Here is a 9,120-nt window from a genome sequence, read left to right on the forward strand (position 1 = left end):
CGCATGCATCTGGCTTGGGGACCACGGCTGGCCGACTGCGGAGTAGGGGGCCACAGCCATACTATACCTAAAGGATGCCGAAAGTGCTGGAAAATCCACCCTCTCTCCGAGGCTGATCGTGTGAGGGCAGTGGGCATCTTCTGGGGCTCCCCGCGTCCGCATCCTGGTGGCCTGCTGTTCCACCCTCCTGGGGAAAGACTCCTGTGAGAAGGCATCAGATCAGAGCTTGTACCAGGCGGCGCCGGCAGCGTGCGCTTTGGAATTGGGTGCTTGGAAGTCCTACACCCTAACTGGCATCCTGACAGTTGCAAACCATTGTCCCACAGTGAACACATGAAACATCTCCCTTCCTTAGGCAGGCCAGGCAGATGGTACTGAAAATTGCCGATCTAGAGGAGAGAGAGAGGGACCAGCGCTGGTTGCTTGGGCGTCTTGGGTGCAGTGGTCCTGGGCAGGAGTGTGGCGGGAAAGTCACCTTGTACAGTGGAATACCCCAGCTCCTCAGGCCAAGACCTCTGCGGGGACTCTCGCAGGTCTAGGCAAATAGAGTCTCCCAGTACCATGGTTCCTCCCTGAGCATGATACCATGCTGAACTCCCAGGAGCATCCTGAAGGACCTCTTGTCCAGTGCCCTGGAAACACCGGAGGCCAGCAGCCAGGGACGCCCATGGATGGCAAGTGTGGACACTGCTGTGCACTGCCTTGCCGCCCCCGAGGCTCCTGGAAGCACAGAGGTGCCTACGATGCTTGCTGGGAGGGCTCTGCAAGACCAGGACTTTGGCCTATGGCTCTTAGACTTCTGTATGCAGCAGACCGTGCTGTGGCCCAGGGTCCCGCAGACAGTGCAGCAGGCCACGGGCATGGCGGGGCTTCCCAGGAAACCTGGGTCAACGTAGGTGTGGCAAAGGATTGTCATCAGGGGACGCCCACGGACCTCCATGGGAGCAGCCCCCAGAGGCCAGGAGTTGCGATGGTGTGGGGTGGGAGGAGTAGGTCATGGTATGCGGGAGCTCCGGAGGAGGGCGCCCCGTTCAGCCCTGAGGCAGGGGAGGGCACCCGGGGTGCAAAACAAAGAGGCAGCCTTGGGGGACGATGCAGTGCTGGTGGTGGACAACATAATGGCGATGGTCAAGCTGGTGGCCGGGGAGGAGGCCGATGAGAAGTGGCAGAAGGACCAGAGGCCACAGCATGGCCTTGGCCCCAGCCGGCAACAGACTCTCTAGACATCCATCTCTTGGAGGTTGGCTATGTGAACACCCCAGGCCCCAGGGCATCCCTGGTTTCTGGACCAGATCCTAAACCTTGCAGCTGCCCATTCGGTACGGCTGGCAGCTGGGGCTGGGTGTTAGGCTTCCCAAGGCAAGATGGAGTGAGGCCGCGCTGGAACCATAGGGGGTCAGCCAGAAGACAGGGGATGGAGGACAGAGGAGAAACCAAGTCCAGGCTCTTGTAGATAGGAGGGCAGCTTGTTTGCGGGTGCCATGAGCGCACGTGGTAGGTACGGGTAGCCAAGAACATCACTAACCATGGAGAATAATGGCACCAAGGACCCTTCGCACACAGCACAATGTCGAAGGGCATTTTTCTCTTGGAAGGTCCCTGGAGGAAGGGGAGTCTGCATGCGGATGCCAACCATGAAACCATCCTCACTCCCCATGTCTGTTTCTAGCAGGCTCACCCCAGAAACCCAAGTTGCACGCCCAGAAGTCGGCCCGGATCACAGAGCATGAAGAAGTCCTGCTTAGCTACATGATGGAATTGCATGTCAGGCCGTGGAGACTGGGTCTGGGGAAGGGGTCGGGTTTCTGAGGTACCACCACCCTGGTACCTCGGGGTGTCTCAGCAGGAGAGCTGAGAAGAAGAAAAGCATGCTTCACCCCAGCTAGCAGGCCACCTCAGCCCATCTAGATGAAATGGTCCCTTTGAGTTTCTCCTCTTTCTCCTTCTTAGCCAGGCAGGTGGAGGAACTCAGCCATCCCAGGTACCAGGGCAGGATGAAGATCTCCTCTTGTCACAACACTTACTCCTACGTTGAAGTGATCGTTAAGGAGCATCGCGTTGGCGTCCTCCTAAAGGAATGCCTCCCAGCAAGGTAGGGAAGGTGGTATGTCTGCCACGAGCCTTTGGGACTCCTCTCCCTCTAGGATGCAGGGTTTCTCCTTCCACTGCAGTCTAGGGGTTCTGGGATCATGAAGGTCAAGCCCCCAGCTACAGGCAGGACACCGCCTAACTGAGTTCTTCAGCTGGTTGGCTGACCGTGACTACTCATGGTCTGGCAGCCTTGCAAAGGTGGGGCCGCTGTGGGGCCTCACATGAAAGGAGCTTGGGCGTTATTCCTTGGCCTCTGGGGAACTGGCTTTGAGGCAAGAACTGACCTGGCCTGGAACCCTTTCCCCAGTCCCCCCAGGGCCTGTAGCTCAATCCCCTGTAGCACTACCTGAGGGAGTTAGGGCCTCAGATAGGGAACAGAGGGGAGGCCAGGGCTGGGAGCTGAGAGGCCTGTGGGTGCTGGAGCTGGGACACTCCTGGACAATGCAAAGCTCAGGGAAGAGACTCCAGTGAGCAAACCCAGGCCATCCACGGGCTGAGGCAGAAATGCCCATCAGGGAACGGTAACGTCCACATGACAGGACTGTGGAACCTTCAGCCACCTTAGAGGCATAAGCAAGTGTCAGTGGATAGCTGCTTCATCATGCCTTAAAGGCTTCCTTTCTTGCCCTGAGGCCTGCTACAACCTGAGGCTTACTTTGGGTTCAACTAGGGCCCTCTCACCCTCTATGCTGATGTCCAACCCAGGCTCTTCTATGTCTGTGTGCTTTCAGAATGGCTCTCCCAGGCCAGTCATATACTTTTACAATGACCCCAGGCTTTCTTAACATGTTTTCTCCCCGCTGCAATCCTCACTCACCCTGCCATGGCAACGCAGACAAGTCAGGCCACTGCACAGGGAATCTGGGTGACCATACTAAGCTCACAGAAGGGAGGGAATTGAAGAGATGTCCAAATGTCAGGGGACAATCTGTGTGTGTCCAGGGATGGAAGCTGTCTGCACGTTACGGCCCTCCTAAGCACTGATGTGAATACCCAGTGTCACTTGTCCCTAAGCATGTGCACCCAGCCACAAGGATTAAACGACATTTGCATCAGTACCACCTAAGTGACCTACAGAGTCTACGCAAACCCTTTAAAAATATCAACAACCGTTCCTCATACAAAAGCAAACTGAAAATCCTAAATTTCCTATGAAATTGAAGAAGACGCTGCAGAGCCAGAGCAATCCAGTAGAAAGCACAAAGCTGGAGGCATCACACTACCTCACTTCACAATACTCTGCAAAGTTTTACTTACCAAAATAGCACAGCACTGGAGGAAAAGAAGACAGATGAGCTAAAGAAAAACAATAGGGGAGCAGAACTAAGTCACTGCTTTTGCTTCTCGTGACCTTTTTCCAAGGAAGCAAGAACGCACAACGCAAAATCGAGTTTCTTCCATAAACAAGGTGAGGAAGAATCTGAATATCTACGTAAAGGATTTTAAAATTAGATTATTTTGGCCATGTGTAGTGGCTCACGTGTGAGATTCCAGCCCTGTGGTAGGCCAAGGTGGGCGGATCATCTGAGGTCAGGAGTTCGAGACTAGGCTGCCTATCATGGTAAAACTCTGTCGCTACTAAAAATACCAAAAAGAAGCCAGGCATGACCGCAGGTGACGGTAATCCCAGCTCCTCGGGAGGCTGAGGCAGGAGAATTTCTTCAACCCGGCAGGCGAGGTTGCAGGGCACCAAGATCTCGCCACTGAAGTCCTGCTAGAACAATAAGAGCAAAACTCTGTCTCAAAAATAAATGAATAAATATGTAAAAAATAAAAGAGTAGATAATCTCCCACCAGTCTCCAATGTCAGGAATGCAACGATAAAAATACCAGAAGAAATAAGAAGGAAGAAGCTCCATGACAAGTGTTTGTAATGATGATTTCAAAGTGACTGCAAAAGCACAGTAAAGAACATCACAAATAGAGAATGGGGTTATATCAAACTAAGATGCTTCAGAACGCCACAGGAAACTAAACAGAAAGAGGACACATCCTACAGGATGGGAGAAGTTATTGGATCACCATACATCTTACAATAAGTGAATATTTACAGTACATACACGACTCAAATGACTAAATAGCATGAAAATGAATGGGCTAATGACGTGAATACTCATTTATTTTAGTAAGACATACAGTTGCCCAGCACACATACTACAAAGTGCTCATCATCCCTAATCCATCAGGCAAATGCAAATCAAACCCACGGTGAAATGTCATCTCACTTCAGTCAGAACGGCTCTTATCCAAAAGGCAAAAGAAATGCATTTCTGGTGAGGATGCAGAGTAAAGGATATACGTGCACCCTTTTGGTGAGAATGTAAATTAGTGCAGGCCTCACACAGAGCTTTATGTCAATTTAAGTATGGAGAGTCCTAAGAAGTCTACAAGCAGAACCACCCATCATATGATCCAGCAATCCAAGTAGTGGGGCAACACCATGTGTTTGGTTCCCTTCTTTCTAGCATATTTCCTCAGTGGACATTATTTAATGAGTCCCTATGTTGGAGACCAATTTTCCTTAAGGGGATTTTTCCCATTTGCCTGGTCTTTATGGAAGATTCTCTCTCTATATCACTATGTCTATGACTGTGTATGTCTATGTCCACGTCAAGGTCTATGTCTATGTCGTCTATGTCTATGTCTATGTCTATGTCTATGTCTATGTCTATGTCTATGTCTACGTCTATGTCTTTGTCAAGTCTACGTCTTTATCTATGTCTATCTCTATCTCTCTGTCTGTGTCTCTGTCTGTATCGGTAGGTATCTCTATCTCTCTTTCTGTCTCTATCTCTATATCTCTCTCTCTTTATCTCAATTAAAGCTGTCTGACACCTCTTTGTTCTTTATTTGGATACTTGCCTCTGCCATGAGACTCTCTTAGTCAACTAAAACCCATCTTCTTGAACCCTGGTGAATTTAGGCTTTGCTAAATAGACATCCTTGTTGTTGGGATGCTTTTGTAAGGATACTTTGGAACTTCAATGATCTTTGAGAAACTTAACATCTCACTACACTGGTGCGTTTTGACGTCTTCCTTCCTATTACTCGTGTTCCTTGCTTGTCCTCTTACTATCTTCTATCTACTATTCAGCTCCCTTGAATTCTTTGACATATCCTACTTTAAACCTCTCATTGTCCATCCTTCTATCCACTAAACAAGGCTTTTTCTATTTCAGCCTCTCAGCCCACTATAGTCACAAGAAATTTAGGCTCTCTAAATCAGAGGCTCTTCAGGGACTCAACGATCTTCCCCACCCTCCAAAAAATTATCTGACTGAAGCGGAAAGAAAAATAGCTAATTAGAAGAGATTGAGCATTTTAATTGCCCAGCTTTTGGAGGTATTCAGACTGTCACTGGATGTATATTATAAGTAAAATGTAGTCCTCTGACTCACTAGATTCAATCCTATGGCAAAATATTCTCAGAAAATTCTTCTTTACCAATACGGACGCAAAGTATTAGACCTCCTATGGAATAGGTAACCTTGTCTCATTTTGCCGAAGCACAGTTTAGATTAAATATCAAATGGATATAAACCAGTGAGATTTCTATTACCCTATTGCTTAATTCATGGCTACATTTGAGGAGAGCTGTAAACTCTGTTTTCCGCTATCTATACTTTTTGCATATACATTATGTGTGTGTGATATATTACTACCTCTGGATGTGATTACCCTGTTAATTTTGAATATCACTTAAAAGGGTGCCATATTAATTGGCTTAGAGATAAGTAAGCACTATTGTGAATTACATACTCTTAAAAATCCCAGAAATAGAAGGCCAAGTTCACATGATTCATGCAAATATTTAGTAAATGAGATTAGTTTAAAATGGTTTATTGCACACAGCCACATGTGACGAATTGCTGTTATTATTAAGTGCAGGGATACATTTGTGGGCCAGGCATGGTAGCTCATGCCTGTAATCCCTGCACTTTGGGAGGCCAAGGCAGGTGGATCCTCTGAATTCAGGAGTTTGAGACCACACCAGCCTGGGCAATATGGCAAAACTCCATCCCTCCTAGAAATACAAAAGTCAGCCAGGAATGGTGGCGCACACCTGCAATCCCAGCTATGCAGAAGGCTGAGGCAGGACAATTCCTTTATCCCAGGAAGCAGGGGTTGCACTGAGTTGAGATCTCACCACCGCACTCCAGCCTGGGCGAAAGAGGGTGACTCTGCCAGTGAAAAGAATAAACAAACAAACAAACACACAAACAAAAAACCTTAAAAAGGAGAATACATTGGGATTCTTCTTGGATGTACTAATTCACTAATTGAGCTGCATTACATTCACTGGACGTTTAATATTTTATAAATATTTTTATGACAATAGAGGCATTTCTTCTGTTCAGTACAAAAGTGTCCTTTTTTGAACTGAATGTTCTTGGGAACTGGTTTTATTGCCAAGCCTCGTCTGAAATATCAAACACATTTAAGAATGATTTCCATAGAATCAGACATAACAAGGCAGCATTAAAAACTAAAGTTGACTGTGGGGACAATACTTATAAAGCCCTCTTGGGAAAAGCGGCCTCATAATCGGTTACAGAGTTCCTAGCCCAAGAGATGAGAAAAACAGGTCACTTCTGGGCAAGTTCTGGAACCTCACGATATTTGGGGACTCTGAGAGGAGACGAATTCAACCCAATCTACAGGTTCTCGTAGAAAAGCCTGGTGGGAAGTTCCTGGCTTAGCATCTAGTCTCAAGGCTTTAGAAAATATAAGCTGAGCCTAATTATAGAAAGGTCACAGGCCCGGTGTGGTGGCTCACGCCTGTAATCCCAGCACTTTTGGAGGCCGAGGTGAGTGGATCACGAGGTCAGGAGATTGAGACCATCCTGGCTAGCATGGTGAAACCCCGTCTCTACTAAAAGTAGAAAAAAAAAAAAAACAACTTTGCCAGCCGTGGTAGGGGGAACCTGTAGTCCCAGCTACTCAGGAGGCTGAGGCAGGAGAATGGCGTGAACCTGGAAGGCAGAGCTTGCAGTAAGCTGAGACTGAGCTACTGCACTCCAGCCTGGAGACAGAGGAAGACTCCGTCGCGAAAAAAAAAAAAAAAAAAAAAAAAAAAAAAGACACTTGGTTCTCACAAAGCAAACTGGAAAGGCCTCTGTGGCCAGGCATGGTGGCTCTCACCCGTAATACCAGCACTCCCACAGGTCAAGGTGGGAGGAACACTTGAGCCCAGGAGTTCACATCTAGCCTAGGCAACATGGTGCAAGACAATATCCCCAAACAAACAAACAAACAGAAATACAAAATTAGCCAGGTATGATGGTGTGTGCCTGTGGTCTCAGTTACTTCGGAGGCTGAGGTGGGAGGACCACTTGAGCCCAGGAGGTGGAGGCTGAAATGAGTCAGACACTGTTTCTAATTTAGAAAGGAATAGTGAATACATGAAGAAATAAATAAATAAAGGCCTCGGTGGTCAATGACCATTCTTACTGCATTTAGATAAATAATGACAAAACTAGTAAGACCAGACTTATTTTGTGAATAAGAGTCAGGAGAAGTAACTGCAGAGAGAATTATATTTCAGTGGAAAACTACAGAACATCCACATGAGATGTCTTACAAATTTTATTAGTCTCCATTTTCAATTCTTCTTTTATTCAATACATAGCTACAACTCCCCAAACTCAAACTTCAACTTTGTGTCCCCCTTTCATGATTTAGCATCACTGACAACTAAAACTGCCCAATTATCCCCAAAACTTGTAACCTGAAGCCAGATGACTATGTATGAACATTTTAAAAAATCATCTTCATGCCTCTAATAACTGATGGCAACACCAGAGACACTAAAAACTGCAAACCAGGGAATTCATTCAGTCTTCACTGCCATCCTCACTCCACCATCTAAAATATACATTAAGCTCAACATAGAGAAATGTCAATTGGCTGCCCTCTGGATGGGGAACAGGGCCTTTGATTAGAACTGATGAGGTCAGGAAGACAGCACCCTCATAAATGATATTAGTACCCTCCTGTAAGCAACCCAAGAGGTCCCAAGCCCCTTCTACCATGTGTAGACTCAGCAAGACGGCTGTTTAAAATCCACAAAGTGGGCCCTTGCCAGAACACTGTATTTGCTGATGCCTTCATCTTGGGCAGCTCAGGCTCTAAGATTATAAGAAATGTTTGTTATAAACCACCAAGTCTAGGTATTTTCTCATAGCAATCCTAGCAGACACAGATCGTAAAATGTATCCTATTATTCATTAAAAAGTACACTTTTCCTATGAAAATTAAGGAAGAAGTCTTTAGCTCTTGTTATATGAAGGCTTTTCACCATTTACTCTAACTTGCTGAAACACAGCCCCTATTCCAGGGTTGATAAATTGTATCTTACAGGTTGTGCTTCTGTTCCCCATTCCTTTAAGTCATTATGACAGAATGGCTCAAGAAGATAATTTGGGTTAAAAGTTCCCAGGGTCAGAGTATCATAGACACTTTTATTTATTTTTATTTTTTGACAGGGTCTCACTTTGTCACCCAGGCAAAAATGCAGTGGAGCAAACATGCTCACTGCAGCCTTGTCCTCATGGCCACAAACGATCCTCCCTCCTCAGTTCTGAGGGAAGGGGACTGCACTGATGCACTACCACATCCAGCAATTTTTTGTCTATTTTATAGGGACAAGACTGCTGCATGTTGCCAAGGCTTGTCTCAAACTCCTGAGCTAAAGAGATATGCCCACCTCAGCCTCCCTAAATGCGGGGAGTAAAGACCTTCACCATCACATCTTGAAAGACACTATTTCTTATGAGGCCACTGTGAAGATACTAGGGAGTTTCATCTTTTCATTTAATCCTCACGGTCCTACATTAAAGGTGAAGGAAAACATAACTTCATGAGATAAATAACTCACTTGAAAATCAAAGTTGGTAACTTCCTGTTTAAAATTATTTGCAGCCTTTCCCTTTAAAAATTGATGATTCTGTCAACGTTTTCTCATGAAGATGCTTCCTCTTCGCAGATTATTTTGCTACTTGATGAATTACAGACTATAAAACTTATGGA

The sequence above is a fragment of the Pongo pygmaeus genome, chromosome Y (genome assembly GCF_028885625.2).
Source record: "Pongo pygmaeus isolate AG05252 chromosome Y, NHGRI_mPonPyg2-v2.0_pri, whole genome shotgun sequence".
Classification (NCBI taxonomy): domain Eukaryota; kingdom Metazoa; phylum Chordata; class Mammalia; order Primates; family Hominidae; genus Pongo; species Pongo pygmaeus.